This window comes from Chiloscyllium plagiosum, chromosome 2 (assembly GCF_004010195.1).
Source record: "Chiloscyllium plagiosum isolate BGI_BamShark_2017 chromosome 2, ASM401019v2, whole genome shotgun sequence".
Taxonomy (NCBI): domain Eukaryota; kingdom Metazoa; phylum Chordata; class Chondrichthyes; order Orectolobiformes; family Hemiscylliidae; genus Chiloscyllium; species Chiloscyllium plagiosum.
In genome coordinates this window covers 61,574,930-61,597,276 of record NC_057711.1, presented here as the reverse complement: position 1 = coordinate 61,597,276, position 22,347 = coordinate 61,574,930, and the positions used below count along the sequence as shown (strand labels likewise).

Genomic DNA, 22,347 nt, shown 5'->3' with positions numbered 1-22,347 from the left:
ATTAGAGTGGTGCTGGAAAAGCACAGCAGGTCAGGCAGCATCTGAGGCAGCTTTCCTGATGAAGGGCTTTTGCCCGAAACGTCGATGTTCCTGCTCCTTGGATGCTGTCTGACCTGCTGTGCTTTTCCAGCACCACTCTAATCTAGACACTGACATTTTTTACAAACCCGACTCCCACAGCCACCTGGATTATACCTCCTCCCACCCTACATCCTGCAAAAATGCTATCCCGTATTCCCAATTCCTCTGCCTCTGCTACATCTGCTCCCAGGAGGACCAGTTCCACCACAGATCACACCAGATAGCCTCCTTCTTTAAAGACTGAAATTTCCCCTCCCAGGTGGTTGAAGATGCCCTCCAACACATCTCATTCATGTCCTGCACCTCCGCCCTCGAACCCCACCCTTCCAACCGCAACAAGGACAGAACCACCCCACCCCCACCCCGGTCCTCACCTTCCACCCCACCAAACTCTGCATAAACCGCATCATCCACCAACATTTCCACCACCTACAAATGGACCCCACCACCAGGGATATATTTCCCTCCTCATCCCTATCTGCTTTCTGCAAAGACCATTCCCTCCATGACTACCTGGTCAGGTCCACATCCCCCACCAACCCACCCTCCCCTCCTGGTACCTTCCCCTGCCACCGCGGGAATTGCAAAACCTGCGCCCAAACCTCCCCCTCACCTCTATCCAAGGCCCCAAAGGAGCCTTCCACATCCACCAAAGTTTCACCTGCATTTCCACACGTCATTTATTGTACCCATTGCTCCCGATGCGGTCTCCTCTACATTGGGAAGACCGGACGTCTCCTTGCAGAGCGCTTCAGGGAACATCTCCGGGACACCCGCACCAATCAACCCCACCACCTTGTGGCTGAACATTTCAACTCCCCCTCCCACTCTGCCGAAGACATGCAGGTCCTGGGCCTTCTCCATCGTCATTCCCTCACCACCTGAAGCCTGGAGGAAGAACGCCTTATCCCAACCACTACAAAACATGGGCTGCTACCACAAACAACCCATTGTCAGCCATTAAGAGTCGCCATTAAGCAGCTATTCATTCTCCCAGGCTGATCTATACCTACTCCTTTGTCTGGGCTTTATTTCTACCTATCATTTACTCTTTCCTCCTCCCTCTCACACCATCTTAGCTCATACGTTCTATGTTCTATATACCAACCTTTACCTAGCTATAATTAGTTCTGAAAAATGGTCACAGGACCCAAAACATTAACTCTGATTTCTCTCCACAGATGTTGCCAGTCCTGTTGAGTTTTTCCAGCAATTTCTGATTTTGTTCCTGATTCCCAGCATCCTCAGTTCTTTATTTTTTTTCGAAGAACTCTGATAGTTCACTAACCCTTTCATAGGGATATCAACTCTCCTAGATGGTCCTGAGGTGCTCAGAATTAAAGATTAATCACCAGGACACTGCTGCAAGCAACTTCAGAAAAATAACTGAGAACATTGAAATGTTTTTTAATGTTATTTATTAATTGTAATATTGGATAAGGAAGTTGTGTAACTGGGTATGATGATTAAAAGTGGGTCGTCGCATTTGAAATGTGCAAGAATACACCCTGGTTGCAACCCGTACCCTTCCAGGAGATTCGGGCGGTTAACCGCGCTTGTCCTTCCCCAGCCGCTGCCTGTATTTCCATCATTTGCTGCTTCTACTTCAGATTCCCAGAATTTGTGGTAGATTACTTTCTAAATGAGGTTTCCATGGCAGCTCAATCCGAAAGAAAGGATGTGCCTTTCTGGACCCTGGAATACCCGCACAGACTCAAAGGACAGAATCTGGATCGAAAAGATGTATTACCAGTGTTTAAAGAAAAATCAACAAAATTTGGGGTTCGCTGCACTTGTGTCTGCATTGTACATAGCGATTGCATCATTATAACCTCGCTCGGTAACCGTTTAAAGGGACAGGAACTACTTGGTATCATCAAAGGAATTGTGCCAATTTATTGTTTGGTTTGTAAAACAATAATTAAATGACATTTTCTTTGCACCTTCCAACTTCAATACTATGTAAATACCAGTACTAAAATTGTGCCATCTTGCGGATATTCCAGCAGGAGCATATACCCAAATATTTATGGATGCAAACAGAATGCACCGATGTTGATATTTTGATTGATGTTTTTTAAAGTGCAGCATATGATTTTTGCAATGATACACCTTACTTTCCAAAAGTATTTCGGAATAACGTGCAGTGCTGACAGTTCACTAGATTTTTGATTGTTAATATTAGACTATGTGCACGCTTTTTTTCCCCTTTTGGTATTGGCTCGAGTCTGAAATGTTGCTCGATTACCTTATATAACATCAGCTCCATGAAACCCACAACTCCCAGTTGGAGTGTCCCTGGCTATGAGTCAACACAGCAGTACTGTACGGGATATAGAAAGCGGCCCGCATCCTAACTTGCTGTGGTCTCTTGGCGCTTGATTGACAGGCAGCTGCAACGCGCGCGACGCTCTTCGAGGCTAGCAACGTTCCAAAATAGAACGCCGGTGACGTCATGGCACCAATGGGAGGAGGGGATAGGCTGGGCCTGGGTAAGCAGGTTGGGTTGAGCGGTGGCATCGCGGGTTGATCGTCGCTGATTGGCTGCCAGTCCCAGACAGGGGGGACTTTGAGTTGATTATTCATGCAGAGTAAGCAGTCTGGCTTTGCAGCAGCACCACTACCAGTGCTGAATGTTTGGATTAATGCCAACAAGCTACAGAATTAGCTCATTGTTCCGTACACTCCAACTACGGGCACTGGGGTAGACAGTAAACCAGCTTTTTTGGGAGCTTTTCAAGCGCTGACTGTACTTCATTTTTTGGAGTGCAGTAATCATTGCCTTTACGGAAAAAAAAATGCTCCCTATTTTGGGAGCTACATTGCAGATCTCTATGTAGGGTAGAAGGTGGAGCGGGGCAGAGGGCTTTGTCTGTAAGTATTGTACCGTGAAGCAATCTATTCTGCAGTTCAGCTTTTAAAAGCATTATTTTTATTTAACAATGTTGATTTTGCTCTGGACCAGCTCGTTCTCTAGTGGTAAGCGCTGTGTTGAGCTATCCTTACGAGCGTCCTTTTGTTCTTTCTGTCTTAGAAGCGAATGGTCCGACTTAGTTTTCTTTCAACCATTGCAGATTTAGAACGTGGTTTTATGTTGGTTATTGTACATTTAGGTTGCTTTAAATTCCATCTTTCTTTTGGTATTTCAGATATTAAGAACATGAAATTAACAATATGTGTTTGAAAAAAATCATTGTTATAACATTGTAAATAATTATATATAAAAACAGTGCATGTTCTTTCCCTCATAGTTTGTTCCCCTTTAGGAACTGGGGAGACCTGCCTGCAGTCCCGCCTCTGCCAACAAAACATGCAGTTAGGGGTAAGGATTGATCGTCTCAAACAAAAATGTGTAGTTATGATTTAGAGCGTTCCTGGTTAATAAATGTCAAACGAATCACATATCTGTGTGTACGCTGCTGCGGTTATTCATCTCCTTGGGAAAATGGATGCTTTTATAATTGATCACCAATGACAGTTTATACATATAGGTGTGCAGTTTTTGGTTTATCTTATCCAAACTCCTTTAGAACGTGATCCTGTTTCAGACTGGGGGCTTAATTCATCTATTAATTTTCATTTTCCGGAACTAGACATTTTGAAATGATACTCATTTTGAGAACCTACATTTTTAACACATATTTTCCAAATATATTGACCAATTTGGTAATTTTTCAGTAATTTCATGCATGTATTAATTTAATAAAATCTTTTGGATTTTGGGTTTTAGAACGATTTGAATTCCTGTATTTACTCAGTAAAGGCTTTATTGTTGTTACATTGATTCTTTTATATTTTAAATTGCAGAAAGTATACATCATAGAAACAGGTCATTCAGTCTTTTAAAGAGTCTGTGTTGGGATTTATACTAGTCTCCTCTCATTGAATTTAGCCATGTCTCAACATTTCGGCACAGCTTGCTGAATTCCAATGATCAGGTTCTCATTTACACTTAAAATTATTCAAGTAGTACCTTTTATTTCTTGTTAATTTTTTCATTGAGCTTTTGTATTGATTCTTAAAATAATTCTGTTACTTTTGAATAGTCAGCATAGAATTAAATTATTTTTAAACTTTCAACTTTTAAAGTGTAAATCAAGTCTTATGGCTAAAAATGATTTAGTAAGCTAAAAACAGTAAAATATTAAAGCAATTACTCAATAATAAATTGTTCTTGGTTGATATCTTTCACAAACTCTGAATTATTGGAATGCAAAAACTGTAATCAATTTTTCCTTTTATTACTCAGAATGAATTGTGAATGCAACAATCTTATTGCATCTTTGAAGGAATAAAATCTTCCAAAGAGCATTCAGTGTGTTATTTTAGTTTATAATTTGATATAAGGTGACCAAGAATTAATTCACATGTGGGTTTTAAGGAATATTTTAAAGATATTTTAGGAGAGACTTCCAAAATTTAGAATCTTGACAAATGAAAACATGAAGATATTCTTATTAACAAAAACTATAATGTGAGTTAATTCATTCATGAGATGTTGGTGTCAATGACTGAGGCAAGCATTTATTGCCCATCCCTAGTTGCCCTTGAGGAGGTGCTGTTTGGCTGCATTCTTGAACTGCGACAGTCCATTTGCAATAGGTACACCCACAATGCCATTAGGGAGGGAGCTCCAGGATTTTGATCCAGTAACTCTGAAGGAGCAGTAATAAGTCACGATGGTGAGTGGATTGGAGAGAAACATCAAGGTGGTAGTGTTTCTATGTATTTACTACCCTTGTCGTTCAAGTTGGTAGTGGTCATGTGTTTACCAATCTAAGCTGCTTTTTACTCTTAAACATACAATCTTTCTTCAAGTGGACCATAGTTTTCTAACGTTTTCATCCAAATAAGAGTAACTGAAATCCCAGATCATATTTGCTCTGCCAAAAAGACACATGGGATTAGGCGTAACTGGAAGTTGATGCTAGATGGTGCCTGTAGTAATAAATTATTTGAATTTACTGCATCCAACTTTGAATTCTACATTTATTGACAGCCAAAATGGAAATTTTTAATTGGAGTCAATATAAATCAACAAGGACAGAGTTCTAGATGAGTGGGACTTAGTACAGGATAGAATATTTGGCAGCAGTGTTAAATGATATAGGAGTTCAAGAGTTTGGCCAGGAGCACATTAAGAGTTTCTACAAGTGGTAGTGACCAAGACATAAATGATGTTTTCAGCAACTAGATTGAAATAGGTGAGTAGGGAAGGTCTATGGCAAGGAGATTTTGCAATGAGAAATTCATCTTGGAATTATTTAGGATACTATAGCTGCTAAATATCTGGTCCTGTTGACAATTGTGACTTTTCAGAGAGGAAATCAATGATGAGGACAAAGGATTTGTGCAGGGGTCAAACACAGTGGTTTCAGTCTTTCCACTACTTAATATGGTTGGAGACATTCAGACATGATGTGAAGGGAAGTCTTGTGGTGAATTTGGTAGACTACTTGCATATGAGCATGGTGGAGAGTAAAGAGAGGTTAGATGTGGTGATGTAGTTTTCAAGGACAGAGGTTGTGTTAGTCTAAATAAAGAGGTGGTGTTGGTGAGTTTAAAAGAGGGAGTGATTTAATTTTGACGTATGGATCAGGAAGGTAGGTTGGGTGATCAATATTTTATGAAGCATAGGTAGTAGCAGTTGGTTCTGCTGGGTAAGATCAATTGGAAAAGCTGTGAGAAATTGGACAAAACTAAGAGAAACAAAGGTGCAGGGCTAAGATAGGTAGTAGCTCGGAAATGGAAGTTTGACATGATGGGAAAGTGAGTGCTGTATTGGTGGGAGTGGAGAGTGGATTAATGTAGCAATGGCAGATGAAAAAAATGGCCCAAATGTTATTGACAAAGAAGCCCTTGAGAAACTTGCAGGTGGAGAGGGCAGGAGAGATGGCTGGTAGTATTAGCAATGGGTAATAATTCTTTATGTGGCTAACCAGAGTAATAACGAATGACTAACTGGGTCTATGCCAGATATGCTTATACCTTAGGAATTGGAATTGAAGGAACATTGCCAGTGGAATGACAAGTAGAATAGCCTAAATGCAGGGCCCTATGTGCTAATGGTGTAATCTCTTAGGAAAGAGATACAATGTATTAACTGTTGAGGAAATATATCTTAAAAGGTTTTCTTAAAAATGATTCTTAGCTCCTATTTGCCAGGTGCTGCAATGTAAATAATGAAATAATAAGATTTTAAAATATGCTTATTAGGGATTATGCACTGCTTGATATTTTCAGAATGTCCCACCAGGTGCTCAGGTTTCCTCTCACAGTCCGAAGATGTGCACATTAGGTGGATTGGCTGTGTTAAATTGCCCATAGTGTCCAGGAATGTACAGGCTAGGTGGGTTAACCATGGGAAATGCGGCATTACGGGGATAGGATGGGGGTCTGGGTCTGGAAGGGATGCTGTTCAGAGGGTCAGTGCAGATTCTATGGGCCAAATGGTGTCTTTCCACACTATAGCGATTCTATGATTCTATGACTATTAGGTCCTCTATGCATCTGAACAAATGATACTTGTCTCAATTTTGAAACAATTTGAAAAAGATAATATTCTTCCTCAGTCGGACCTGATGTGAATGTAACTACCATTTTTCTGTGCTTCTACCTACAAAGATATATGTACCCTTCATGATAATTGTTACATATAAACCAGCCTGGATAAGGACAACAGACTTTCTTCCCCAATGGGCATTATTAGCTAATTGGGCTTTAATGTCTAAAATCACATTTCAGATTGCTAGTTTTGTAACACAACCACTGCACTGCCATAATTCTTGGTTTTACTGTACCTGTACTCAATGACATTTGGCAGCATTGTGTCTTTCATGTTGTTCTGATCCTATCTGATGGTAATACCAGGCAGTCAGATCCCAGAGTAAAGCCTGGCTTGATGGATAACCTGTTTTACTTTTGCTTATTTGTTTATTGTGGCGATCAGTCTCTGAACATATTCATGGGAGGCTGCCAATGTCCTTTCAACAAAAGAACATCAAAGTTTATTACTCACAAAAGAAAAAAAATCTGTTTTACACTATACAATTACAATTTGAAATGGTTTTATTACAATTATTAGAAATAAAAGATTTATTTCTACAACAGTCTTATGGTTACTCAAACCTCAATGAGATGTCAACACACTTTAAAAGTTTCTTCTGCAGTTCGCATGGCTTAAATTGGTTTCTGAAGCTTTGTTCTCATTGACTTCTAAATGCTGTCAGAACAAACAGATGGATTCTCTATCCACTCAGCGTCGAGCTGTTTTCTGCTTTTGGCATTTTCTTCCAAGCTACTGAGGACAATTTTCCCCAAACCTTCCTTTTTAGAGTTTGCTGAGCTAGCAGCACTCTTTAAACAAACTGATTCTGTCTCTGACTCCCTGTATCATAGGACACCTTGTGAGGTGTCTCAACGTTTTTGTCTGTTCTACTGCTATTTCTAATGCACTAAACTGTTCACAGTTGCTCCAAGGCCAGAGGCCCTCATTGAAAATACATGTATCAACAAACAGCGAAATCTGTGATGACTCAGAACAGTTTTGTTTGGATGCTATTAAGCTTCTTGAGTTTGGTGGAGTTGCGCATTCAAGGCAGGTGTAGATGTGGCATAGTGGGAATGTCATTGGGATGCCCAGTTAAGTAGACCTAATATTCAGGAGACGCAAGTTCAAATCCCACCACAGTAGCTGGTGGTTATAAATTCAGTCAGTAAAGCTGGTGCTGAAAGATAGTCTTAAGTAATGGTAATATTGACAGCCATCAACAATTGTCATAAAACCCTGTTGTTCACTGACATCCTTTAGGGAAGAAAAGCTGCTGTTCTCACCTGGTCTGGTTGCCATGTTACTTCAGATCCACAGCAATGTGGTTGACTCTTAGCTACCTTTTATGGAATGACTGAACAAGCCATTCAGCTCAAGTGGAATTGAGGATGGACAACAAAGGCATGAGAAAATGTTTTGAAAAACTGTGTGCCTAGATGGTGAACAGGCTTTGGGAAGATGAGATGAGTTACTCGCTGTAGAACTCACATTCTGACATGCTTTTGTACTCACAGTGTTGATATGACTTGTCCAGTTAGATTTTTAGGTTTCTGATCAATGAAACCCACTGTTCTGTCAGAGTGTTGGGGGTGGGCTTTTCAACAATAGTAATGTCATTGATGCCAAGGAGAGATGGTATGATTTCCTCTTGTAGGAGGTGGTCTCAGTCTCATACTTGGTGGTTTGAATGTTATTTGTCACTTTTCACCCAATCTTTAATGTTCACGTGGTGCATTTGGACATAGACTGCTTCAGTATCAGGAACTGTGATTAGTACTGAACATTGTCATCATCAGTGAACAGTCCCACTTCTGACCTTATGGGGAAGGAAAGGTCAGTAATGAAGCAACTAAAGACTCTCCCAAGAAGAATTCCAGCAGAAATGTCCTGGAACAGAGACGAGTGACCTCCAACAATCACAACCATCTTCCTTTCTGCCCAGTATGATTCCAACCATTGAAAGATTTGCCTTAAATTCTCATAAATTGCCTTAAATTTTAAATTAGTTTAAGATTTTCAGGGCTTCTTGATGTCACACTCTACTTTGATGTCAAGGGCAGTCACTCTCACCTCATCTCTTGAATACAAAGAACAAAGAAAATTTACAGCCCAGAAACAGGCCTTTCGGCCCTCCAAGACTGAGCCGATCCAAATGTACTGTCTAAACGGTCAATTCCTAAGCATCCCTCTACTCCCCACCTACTCATGCATTTATCCAGATGCATCTTAAATGAATCTACTGTGTCTGCCTGTACCACCTCTGCTGGCAATGTGTTCAAAACGCCCACCACCCTCTGAATTGAACTCTTCTGTGCATCTTTACAGCAAAGGTCAGGAGCTGAGTGGCCTGGTGGAGCCCAAACTGAGCTTCAATGAACAGGTTATGATTGTGTAACTGCCAGCAGGTAGAACTGTCAAAGACACCTCCCATCACTTGACTAATAATTGCGAATAAACTGATGAGGTGGCAATTTACTGGATTGGATTTGACCTTTGTGAATTGGACATATATGGCTACATTTTGACATTGTTGTGTAGATGCTGGCGTTGTACCCGTACTGGAACCACTTGACTGGGTCTTAGCTAGTTTTGGAGCATGTGTTCAGTATGACAGCTGGGTATTGTTAGATTTCATAGTCTTTGGTATGCCTCGTGCCATCAGCCATTTCACAATATCACATGGAGTAAATTGAACTGGCTGAAAACCGGCATCTGGAGGCCTCAGGAGAAAGCTGAGTTAGATCTTTCACTTGTCACTTCTATCTGAAAGTGTTTGCAAACCCTTCAACCTTGTCCTTGCACTGTTGTGCTGGCCTCTCCCATATTTGAGGATGTTTGTGGCATCCCCTCGTCTGTTTACTTCCTTAATTGTCCACTGTCAATTATGACTGAATGTGGAAAGAGTGCAGAGCTTTGACCTGGTCTGTTAATTGTGGATCATTTACTGGATCACTTGGTATTGGTTAGCTCAGTTGGCTGGACAATAGCGTGATGCCAATAGTGTAGATTCAATTCCTGTACTGGCTGAGGTTACAATGAAGTTTCCACCTTTTCAGCCTGGGCTGAAGGTGACCCTCAGGTTAAACCCATCACTCATTATCCCTCTCTAATGAGAAAGCAGCTGATAGTCACCTAAAACTATGATGACTTTACCTTTTTACTTACTCTATCACAAACTGGGTTCTGTTGTTTAACGTGCATACAGAAGACTGTTGCAGCTTTTTTGTGTGCGCACCTCATTTCTGGGTATGCTTGGTGCTGAAACTGACATGCTTGCCTGCACTCCATATGTAACATATAACCAGGTTTGGGTCCCTGGCTTGATGATTCCATGGCAGATCATGAAGATACATGTTATGTTTGAATACAATTTTGCTGCTATTAGTGACCAACACCACCTCCTGAGTGTCTCTTTTTGGTCTTCTAGATCTGCCTGAATCTATTCCATTCACAGAATGGTCGTACAACACAAAGAGATGGTTCAGAAGCAATTTACCAGGATGTTATCAGGTGTGGAAAGTTGAGATATAAAGAAAGGCTGGATAGGCTGGGACTTCTTTCACTGGAGCGTAAGAGATTGAGAGGTGACTTTATAGAAGTTTATAAAATAATGAGGGGTACAGACAGTGCTAACGGTAGTTGTCTTTTCCCTAGGATGGGGGAATTTCAAGACTAGGGGACACATTTTTAAGGTGAGAAGAGAGAAATTTTTAAAAAGACATGATAGGCAAATTTTTTTACACAGAGGGCGGTTCGTGTGTGGAATGAACTTCCTAATGAAGTGGTAGATGTGGATACAATTGCAACATTTAAAAGGCAGTTGGATATCCACATGAATAGGAAAGGTTTGGAAGGATAGGGGCCAGGAGCAAGCAGGTTGGCCTAGTATTTGTTGGGATTATGTTTGGACTGGGTGGACCGAAGGGTCTCTTTCAGTGCTGTATGACTGTACATCTGCGTACTGGTCTCTCCTACCAATAGTGTCATGGACAGATAACTCTGAGGCAATACAATGGTGAGGTTGAGGTCAAGTAGCTTTTACTTTTTGGTCCTGTCACCACCTACCATAGACCTAGTCTAGTTGGTAAATGCTTTGGGATTCTGCCAGCTCAGTCAGTATGATGTTGCTAAGCCACTTTGAAGGTCTGTGCCCAGAGTATATTCCCTTGGTACTCTCAGTATTCTTTCCAGCTGGAGGCTAGGTCAGGAAGTCAGAGACTGGGAAGTGAGACCAGTGGCTAGATTGGGAAGAAAATCAGAGGCCAGTTCAAGGAAAGTGACTGAATGGACCAGACATGAGCCAAAGAAATCCAAATTCTTTAAATGTGGGATGGAGTACTTTTGTTCTTCCTGCCTTGACATTGAGGTGATTATATATCCCATTAGTAATAAAGGACCTATGACATGGCTCTCTTTGTGACCTAAATGCACAAGCTAGTTTTTTTGCATATGGAACAGCATAAAGCCTGTTTCGGGTATGATCATTGCAAGGCGATTTGCTTACAGTACATTTCCAGTTGGAAATGTATAAATGCTTCCTGCTTTCCATACTGTGAATTAGCCTGTTTCGTCCCTGAAAAATGAGTGCTGTCATGAATACCTCATGAATTGTCAGCTGAGGTCATATTCCCTTGAAGGCAGTGTATATGCTACTTAGCAACTAAACTATAATTTATATAAATTCAAAATACTTATTGTTTTCTGAAAGAAAAATAGAAAATTCATCCAAACATCTGGCCAGCTGACTAGATTGCTGTAGGCCAGATTGATGAATTCCATCTGAATGTTCGCTACCACCTGCAGCCTGAAGCCATTACCCATGGTGCTTGAATATATTGGATCGATTCACGTCTGTGCATGTACTTATCCTTGGATGACCTCAGAAGCTGACAGGCAGCCCTTTGAAAGGAGTGCTGTGCAAAAAAAAAGCACATTCTTTATGGCCTCCACAGGAATGAGGATAGGCTAAATATGATATGTTGCACAACATTCTTTTATGTGATTACATTTGTACTGGAAAATAATAATGTTTTTATCGGTTCGGGATTATTTTGTTAATAAGTATGTGAAGAAGCTTGATTTTTCTGAAATAGTAGAAGGCTCTATTAGTGTGACTTGAAGTTTTTGATTTCTCTTTACCTCAAAGCAATATCCAACAAGTAGTCACTTTAAAATTTATTAATCACAGACATGTCCCCAATTGCAAGCTACTAAATGTCACAATTTTACTAAAACATTTATTCAAGCACTGATTAATCCACATTTTTATGTAAAAATCAGCAAAGTTTGCACTGGCCATGAGCTTCAAAACCACAGAACTTTAACTTGTTATGAGAAGCAGTAGACCATAATATTTAGTACTGCCAGTGAACTGGATTCATGTTAATGTTAAATTGCCTATTTGAAACAAATGAATTGATAACAGAGAAGTTGTAGCAAAGTTCCCCTGTACATTAAATTCCCCTGTACATTAAAGGTAATGGAAAAAGTTAACATAGGGACTGACTAATGTTCATATTTTTAAACACATAGAGCCAAATAGCATGAGGTGATGATCTAGTGGTATTGCTGCTTAATAATTAATCCAGAGACCCAGGTAATGCTCTGAGGACCTGGGTCCAAATCCAGAGTGGAATTTGAATTCAATAAAATATGAAATTAAGAGTCTAATGATGACTGTGAAGCCATTTTTGTTTGTTAGGGAAAAACCCACCAGGATCACTAATTTCCTTTAGGGAAGGAAACTGCTATCCTTACCTGGTCTGGCCTACATGTAATTCCAGACCCGAAGCAATGTAGTTAACTCTTAACTGCCCTTTGGACATTTGCTGATGAACAATAAATGATGGCCTACCAGTAATACCTACATAAATGAATAATAAAAACGTAATAGTAACAGATCCATTTATTACACATTTCCAAATATTCTTGCTTATAAAAAGAATTTGAAAATGTTTATAGGCCTCATGCATCAACATGAGTACAGCTGTAATCATGGATGGCTTTAATTTACACATAGATTGGACAAACCAAACTAGCAATGATTTGTTTTATTTGTTCCTGGAATGTGGGCATCACTGGCCAGGCCAGCACATATTTCCCATCCCTCATTGTCCAGAGGCAATTAAGAGTCAATCACATTGCTGTGTTACATGTATGCTAGACCAAGTAATAACAGCAGTGGGTTTATTAGTCAGAAACAATTACATTGCAGCTATTAGGCTAGCTTTTTATTTCATATTTTTATTGAATTCCAATTTCACTATTTGGGATTTGAACCTCTTCCCCAAAATATTAACCTGTGGCTCTGTATTACTAGTCCAGCAATATTACCACTACTTCACTGCCTCCCAAATTTTGGAATTGAGTTTGTTGGTGTGTATACAGAGGAACTTCAATTATCCGGCATTCGATAATCTGAATCTCGGATTATGCGGACAAGATCACAAGGTCCCGATGCCTGGCTAAACTGTATTATCTGGCATTCGAATGTCTGAACATTCGATTATCTGACAAAATACTCCCCGCCCGTGTCATTCGGATAATTGAGGTTCCTGTGTACATGATTTTTTTAAACCAGTATGTTGACGAACCAACCAAAGAACAGGTTATTCGAGACTGGGTACTGTGCACTGAGAGTGGATTAATTAACAGTCTTGTGAAGGGTGCCTTGGGGAAAGTGCATTGATAGAATTCTTCAATAATGTGGAGAGTGAAGTAACCAAATCCAAAACTAGGGTCCTGAATCTAAATAAAGGGAACTACAGGGGTTTGAGGTGTGAACTTGCTATGATAAATGGGGAACATTACTTGAAGGGATGATGGCTGACAGGCAATGGTTAATATTTAAAGAACATGTACATGATTTGCAGCAATTATTCTTTCTTGTCTGGCACAAAACTAAACCAGACTCTATAAAAGATCTTAAAGTAAGGGAACCCTTAGGAAGTAGCGACCATAATATGGTAGAGTTCAGTCTGGAGTTTGAAAGGGAGAAGGCAAAATCGGATGTAATGGTGTTACAGTTGAATAAAGGTAATGATGAGGGCATGAGAGAGGAACTAACTAAAATAGACTGGAAGCAGAGGCTAACCGGGAAGACAGTAGAGCAAAAATGGCAGGAGTTTGTAGGTATAATTGAGGACACTGTACAGAGGTTCATTCCCAAGAAAAGAAAGATTAACCGGGGAGGGATTAGACAAGAACACTTGAAATTACGACAGGGCGGATGTGATCAGGTCTTTTTTTCTTCTTTTAGCTCAAAAAGCAGGGGAGTTGTTATTCTTTTCGGAAGAATTTCCCTTTCAAAATCCTAAAGCAGATAAAAGACGAATCTGGACGATATATCTTGATTAAAGCCCTCATAAATGGAGAGGAATGTGGGATTTTAAATTTGTACTGCCCCTCGGCACACCCCTTTAAATTTATAACGGAAGGCTTTTCAAAATTGATGGCTTTTGATGCCCGTCATATAATTATAGGGGGAGACTTTAATTGTATTATGGATCCGGAAATAGATAGGATTCCCAAGAGTACTGCAGGAGTATCTCCCAGATCTAGACAATTGATGGATCTGAACAAAGAATTAGGATTAGTAGATGTATGGAGATGTCTTCATCCACAGGGTAGAGATTTTTCTTTCTACTCTAATCCACATAAATGTCATACCAGAATTGATATTCTGGTACATAAGAAACAAACGACAGGCAGAAGTAGGCATTGGGCCACTTCAAACTGATGCAGGAAGCCTAGTGATGGGAGATAAGGAAATAGCAGGAGAACTTAACAAGTACTTTGCGTCAGTCTTCACAGTGGGAGACATGAGTAATATCCCAAAAATTAAAGGGTGTCACGGGGCTGAGTTGAGTATGGTTGCCATTACGAAAGAGATAGTGCTAGAAAAGTTAAAAAGTCTTAAAATTGATAAATCTCCTGGCCCCGATGGGATACACCCTAGAGTTCTGAGAGAGGTGGCTGAGGAAATAGCAGAGGCATTGGTTGAGATCTTTCAAGAGTCACTGGAGTCAGGAAAGGTCCCGGATGATTATAAGATGGCTGTTGTAACCCCCTTGTTCAAGAAAGGATCAAGGCAAAAGATGGAAAATTATAGGCCAATCAGCTTAACCTCGGTTGTTGGTAAAATTCTAGAATCCATCATTAAGGATGAGGTTTCTAAATTCTTGGAAGAGCAGAGTCTGATTAGAACAAGTCAACATGGATTTAGTAAAGGGAGGTCATGCCTGACAAACCTGTTGGAATTTTTTGAAGAGGTGACAAGTAGGTTAGACCAGGGAAACCCAGTGGATGTGGTCTATCTAGACTTTCAAAAGGCCTTTGATAAGGTGCCACACGGGAGGCTGCTGAGCAAGGTGAGGGCCCATGGTGTTCGAGGTGAGCTGCTGGGATGGATTGAGGATTGGCTGTCTAACAGAAGGCAGAGAGTTGGGATAAAAGGTTCTTTTTCAGAATGGCAGCCGGTGACGAGCGGTGTCCCGCGGGGTTCGGTGCTGGGGCCACAGCTGTTCGCATTATATATTAATGATTTGGATGAGGGAACCGGGGGCATTCTAGCGAATTTTGCCGATGATACGAAGTTAGGTGGACAGGCAGGTAGTACTGAGGAAGTGGGGAGGCTACAGAAGGATCTAGACAGTTTGGGAGAGTGGTCCAGGAAATGGCTGATGGAATTTAACGTGAGCAAGTGCGAGGTCTTGCACTTTGGCAAAAAGAATAAAAGCATTGACTACTTTCTAAATGGTGAGAAAATTAATAAAGCCAAAGCACAAAGGGATCTGGGAGTGCTAGTCGAGGATTCTCTAAAGGTAAACATGCAGGTTGGGTCCGTGATTAAGAAAGCGAATGCAATGTTGTCTCTTATCTCAAGAGGGTTGGAATATAAAAGCAGAGATGTACTCCTAAGACTTTATAAAGCTCTGGTTAGGCCCCATTTGGAGTACTGTGTCCAGTTTTGGTCCCCACACCTCAGGAAGGACATACTGGCACTGGAACGTGTCCAGCGGAGATTCACACGGATGATCCCTGGAATGACAGGTCTAACATATGAGGAATGGCTGAGGATACTGGGATTGTATTCTTTGGAGTTTAGAAGATTAAGGGGAGATCTAATAGAAACTTATAAGATAATACATGGCTTGGAGAGGGTGGACGCTAGGAAATTGTTTCCGTTAGACAAGGAGACTAGGACCCGTGGACACAGCCTTAGAATTAGAGGGGGTCATTTCAGAACAGAAATGCGGACACATTTCTTCAGCCAGAGAGTGGTGGGCCTGTGGAATTCATTGCCACGGAGTGCAGTGGAAGCCGGGATGCTAAATGTCTTCAAGGCCGAGATTGATAGATTCTTGTTGTCTAGAGGAATTAAGGGCTACGGGGAGAACGCTGGTAAGTGGAGCTGAAATGCGCATCAGCCATGATTGAATGGCGGAGTGGACTCGATGGGCCGAATGACCTTACTTCCACTCCTATGTCTTATGGTCTTATGGTCTTAAAAGTGGAAAGGTGGTTCAACCATGTCTTACAAAAGACATTAGTGATAATATTAGATCGAAAGGGATACATATTAGATTGCCAGAGAGAAAACAGCAAAGCGAAGGATTGGGAGCATTTTCAAAGTCAGCAAAAAAAGACAATATGTTTGATCAAGATGGGGAAAATAGAGTATGAAAGTAACAATGTAAAGAAGATAAAAGCTGACCATCAAAGCTTCTATAAATATGCGAAGAGAAAATGCTGGTTAAAGTCAAATGTTGGTCACTTACAGTCAGAAGTTGGGGACATTATAATGGGGAACAAACAAATGGCAGAAGAATTGAGTACATACTTTGGTTCCGTGTTCACAAAGAGAGCACAAAGAAGCTCCCAGAAATGTTAAAGAACCAAAGGTCTAGTGAAGATGGAATTCAATGATAACAGTATTAATAAGAAAATAGTGCTGGTGAATTTAATGGCGTTAAAGGCTGAAAAATCACCGGGGCATGATAAGTTGCATTCCTGTGTACTAAAGGAAATGGTCCTGGAAAAATTGGATGCATTGCTGGTCATCTTCCAAAATTTTATAGATTCTGGAGCTGTTCCTGGAGGGTGGCAAATGTAATCCTGTTATTTGAAACTGGTGGAGAGACAAAACAGTATTGCAAACCAGTTAGCCTAACGTCAGTAATGGGGAAATGCTAGAGTCTGTTATGAAAGACATGACAATAGGACATTTTGGAGAGCATTATGGAATTGGACAAACCCAGCCCAGCTTAGTGTGGGTTATGAAAGGAAAATCATGCTTAACTAATCTATTGGAGTTTTTTGAGGATGTAACTGTTTGAATAGATAAGGCAGAACTGGTCGATATGGTGAATTTGTCAAATACATAAACGGGGCTTGATTGTGAGAAGGATGCAAGGAGGCTTTGAGGTTATTTATGGAAGTTGAGTGAGTGAGTGAACACATGGCAGATGCAGTACAACGTGTCTAAGTGTGAAGTTATATACTTTAGTATGAAAAACAGAAAGAAAGTATTATTTAAGTGGTCGTGTATTGGGAAGTGTAGATGTACAAACAGATCAAGATGTACTTGAACATCAGTTAATGAAAACAGACAGGTGCGGCAAGTAATTTGGAAGGCAGGTGGTATGTTGATCTTCACTGAAGTAGAGATGTTTTATTGCAGTTATACAGGATTTTGGTAAGACCACACATGAAATATTGAGTGACGCTTTGATCTCCCTACCTAGAAAATGCTATATGTGCCATAGAGGGAGTGCAGCAGAGGTTCTCTAGGTTGATAACAGGGATGGCAGGACCTTTATATGTGAAGAGATTGGCTTGACTGAGCCTGTGTTCACTTTAAAGGATGAGTTTAAAAGGATGAGAGAAGGTCTATTTGAAATGTATAAAATTCTAACAAGATGGACAGACTAGCTGCAGGGAGCTTGTTTTCTTTCTTGTGGAGTCTAGAACCAGGGGTTAATGTCAGGAGATGGGGTAGGCCATTCAGAATTGAGATGAGCAAAGATTTCTTCATTCAAAGGTTAGTGAACCTTTGAAGGCTTTGTAGCCAAGTCACTGAGTATTCAACAAAGAAATGTCCGTAGGTCCATTTTCAGATTTTAGAACATCAAGGGTATGGGGTGAAAGTGGTTATATGACGTTAAGAGTGAGGATTAGCCATCATCATATTGGGATAGTAGAGCAGGCTTGAAGGGCTGAATGGCTTACTCCTCCATGTTTCTATGTTTATTTGAGCTTATTCCAAGAGCAGATACCCTGGAATGGCTAAAAAAAACTTTAATTGAACATTATATTTTCCTTCTGGTGTTAACCCCTCTCCGAAACATACAGGAAATGGTCAGGACATGTGAAAATGAAAAATCACAGATCACAACCAAACACACGGCCTGTTGCCATTTTAGCATAGTGATTACATGGTGTTTTTATGTGCTGCTGTGCAGAGGCCAGAGTTTATTATAATATATAAATCAGGCATTTACAATTTAGTTGTGAGCCCGATCTTCAGCATGCACCAGTAAATCATTTCTTATTAGATGTGAATGGAGCACCTAAAGCTCCAATGAGCCTCTCTCCTTTCTGCCAAAGTTGCCTTGACTCTGGATACTTCCTCAATATAAAGATAACAGTAAATTTCTGTTGCTCACTGGTAGTTTTCCTATTATGAATGCAGATGGTGATATGATAATGTTACTGAGCTAAATATCCAGCAGTCTAAACTAATGCTGTAGGCATTGGATGCGCACGTTCCACATCCACCGATTTTGGCATGTATCACGTGCCAGTCTGTAAACTCTTAAGGCACTCCTTTGAATCCATGTACTGGTCACTTCTGTACTTTAGTGCTTCACCTCGGGCTGCACTGGTAATTGCCATTGTAGTGCTGCAGCAACACCTAAATGTTTCAACTATCAAATCTGCTATTGTGATTGCTCTTCAAGTCTTCATTGTGCCCACCTACAACGCTAATCCACACATGGCACCATGAACCTAGCTCTGGCTGCATTCTCCAGATGGAGCTTTGGAGCTTGAGGCTGAATAGACTGGAGCTGTCTTCCCTGAAGCGTTGGAGGCTGAGGGGTGAGGTGACCTTATTGAAGTTTATAAAATCATGATGGGCATGGATAGGGTAAATAGACAAGGTCTTTTCCCTGGGGTGGGGGAGTCCGGAACTAGAGGGCGTAGGTTTAGGGTGAGAGGAGAATGATTCAAAAGGGACCTAAGAGGCAACATTTTCATGCAAAAGTGGTGCGTGTAAGGAATGAACTGCCAGAGGACCTGGTGGAGGCTGGTACAATTACAACATTTAAAAGACATCTGGATGGGTATATGAATAGGAAGGATTTAGAGGGATACAGGTCAAGTGCTGGCAAATGGGACTAGATTAATTTGTGATATCTGGTCGGCATGGACGAGTTGGACTGAAGTCTGCTTCTGTGCTGTACATCTCTATGATTGTATAACTGGCAATAATTTCCTTGCATTGGTTATCCAGGATATAGGAAGCATGCTGGATTTCACACATATTACGTGTCGAGTGGGACTGCCATTCCTTGGTTAAATGATAAACCTTATACTCATAAACCTTCTTCTGCTAATAATTAACTACTTATGCTAATAAACCTTTCCAGTTTTTATTATACACTCATGGATGTGTATCACTGGCTGATCCAGTATTTATTGCATGTCCTTAGTTGCCCGAGAGAAGGTGAATTTAGATTAGATTACTTACAGTGTGGAAACAGGCCCTTCGGCCCAACAAGTCCACACTGACCCTCCGAAGAGCAACCCACTTCCCCTACATTTACCCCTTCACCTAACACTACGGGCAATTTAGCATGGCCAATTCACCTAACCTGCTCATTTTTGGACTGTGGGAGGAAACCGGAGCAAGCCCACGCAGACACGGGGAGAATGTGCAAACTCCACACAGTCAGTCGCCTGAGGCGAGAATTGAACCCGGGTCTCTGGTGCTGTGAGGCAGCAGTGCTAACCACTGTGCCACCGTGCTGTGATGGTAAACTGTTGTTGCAGATAGACGCACACTGATGTGAGGGAGGGTGTTCTAGGATATTAACGAAGGGTGGGACTAGTTTGCATGGACAAATTGTACTGAAGTGCTGTACGATTCTATGAATGGCAATTTTAAAATTTTTATTTCCAAATCAGGACAGTGTGTGGCTTGGGGAGGAAACTGCACATATATGTGCTGCCCAGTGTCATTTTAGGTAATTGAGGTTGTGAGTTTGGAAGGTGCTGTCGAAGTTCCTTACATACCTTCTATTCATGTCACTAAAACATGGAGAACCAGTACCAGTACAATCTCACAGCTGCTTAGAGTCATTCCTGCGAGGAATTCAGCAGCAATACTCATTAATCAATCCATCTTGTTTTTGTTGGTTTGTTTGATTTTTCTTTCTCCATTTTTTTAGCCAAATTTAGGAGCATCACCAGAACACTGTTGCTCCCATTTCTCTTCCTCTCTCTTTTTCTCTTGCTCAGTTTATCTTCTGCCCATTGTTCCCTTTTCACTGTTGTTGCTCCCAACTCTCTCTCGAATCAGTATCAGGAACTTACCCTGTGACCAACTTATGATGTTGCGGTTTGATTCTCCTCCTCCATTTTTGGGATCCATCTCTGCTTTCCAGTCTCTATAGTGGTCCCTCTCTATTGCACAGTGATCTCTTACAGTCTCTCAGTAATGATCCTTCTCTGCTTCACAGGGTGGCATTTCTGCTGGTAACATGCAGCTAGCAGACCCCCTTTGGAACTGCTATCCAGTTGAGGATGTCAGCTTCTGCCGAGGAACTGCCAGTACTCAGCAGTGCCACGTTTAGTGTTGGCAATTGCTGAGGCTGCATATGAAGAACAAAGAAGCCTTAGTAGGTTCATCTGTGTGGGAGCCAGGGCTAGGTGTGTGGCCCTGGGCAAATGGGGAGGATGGTTGTTATAGTGACTGCCACAACTTGAACGTGGGACAGCTGTTGTCTCCAGGTCTCTTTCTGTAGACCCCTCCACAAGCGGCCTCTGGGAGTAGGAAGTGACTCATAATTGGGCCATTGTGTGATTTGGTTAACCCCCTCTGAGCAACTGGGCAAGAAAACTCTTATCTTTTAAAATCACTATTGAGTGAAGCTTTGAATGCAAATTTTAAAAGCCAAATGTACATGTTAGTATCAATTTTCAAGATTTGATCTTGGTTGTCCATGAAAACTGGCCACACCTAAATTGTGCAACAGCAATAAATGAATAAATGAACTGTCAACTTTTCAACCATGTGGTAAAGCCACCTTAAAACTTAGTATATTTTGGTATTCCTGATAAAACCAGACAGTTTGGTGTAAAAATGACGACAATTCATACCCAGTGATATTATTGAAGTCCTGCAATTCAATTCCAGTAATCTCCTTTTCCATATGGAATGTGTTTTGTTGCAGCTGTACTGTTTTTCTTTACTATGCTGTCCTTTCACTCCATCTAATAAAATGCCAACACTCTTCATGCCTTTACTTCCTTAGTGCTCCCCTGATATCATCCAGGCCTGGAGTAAATTTTAGAATTGCATCAGTGAAGTTTGCTGCAGAAAACTGGCTGCTGTAGCTGTATTCTGGAATGAATCCTTATGGTACAGTAATGTACCTTTTCTCATCTCAAGATTAACTACTGTACTGAGATAAGTGTTGCATGCTTAACTTCTTCAATGTAAAAAGAATCAGCTGATATTTTCTTTGGACAGGAAGTTGCTTTAATGTAATTTTTTGCAGATGTTGCATTTCTTCCACGTGTTATCTTGGTACCATGCCAGTTATTTAGACAACGTTACTTACAACAAAATGCAAAATGTTTGTCAAAAGGCCTTTTACAGCTTATTTAAAATGCCCTTATTTTTACAGCTCATTGTGTAGAAAATGTCACTCCTTAAAGAAACTTGGAGTACACAGTATATAAATTTTGAGCTTATTTAATTCACTCCATTAACAATATGTTTCACAATATGAGAGTTTGATTTTTTTTTGTTTATATTCAGTGGCATCAGGGTGACACCAGGTAACTTTGAGGAGAGGTGTTTTATGCATTTGACCTTTGTATCTAAAAGTGTATAAATACTTGAAGCCTTTGTACTTGGTGCCAGAGGACAAGCTTGAGTTTTTTTGTAGTCTAATGCTTGTTCCAACTACCAGTTTAAACATCATATTATTTATTGACTTATTTTCTGTTGTAATGGCCTTTTTTGTAGTTAACTGTATTACTGATAACAACATTTAAAATTTTGGCTACCAATTCCTTTGTGACACTGTCTGAAGATATAACTCAAAAAATGTGTAAAATGCTTAATGCATCACCGGGACCCCTGAAACCATTGGTGGATTTAAGTTGTTCTCTATTATCTACAACAGCTTTTTCAGTGTTTTACATTAGGCTTGAAAACACTGTTCATTCGTAGAACCATGTCACTGCTTTTACTTTCTCATAGCCTTCATGTTTCTTACAACTCTAAATGTTTAAGCAGACTGTACAAAGTTCCACAGCCCAATGTTTCTTAGATCTCCAATTGTGTGTGTTGTAAGAGCCACTGACTAACTAACTAACTAACTAACTAACAGCCTGTTACTAAATTATATCCAGTATAATACACATCTGTCTTACATCTATGTAAAATGGATTTAACTTTTTTGCTGCTATTTTGACAATAGCTT

The 22,347-nt window shown here is 40.6% G+C and overlaps 1 long non-coding RNA gene across 1 annotated transcript in view; it reads left to right on the top strand.

Moving 5' to 3' along the window:
* Nucleotides 1–2,655: 2,655 nt before the first annotated feature.
* The window catches only part of LOC122560185, a 32,717-nt gene continuing 13,025 nt past the window's right edge, over nt 2,656–22,347 (top strand). Inside the window, exons 1-3 of the long non-coding RNA XR_006314688.1 lie at nt 2,656–2,955; nt 3,333–3,403; nt 21,169–21,275. This is a non-coding gene — a long non-coding RNA (uncharacterized LOC122560185). The remainder of the gene's footprint in view (nt 2,956–3,332; nt 3,404–21,168; nt 21,276–22,347) is intronic.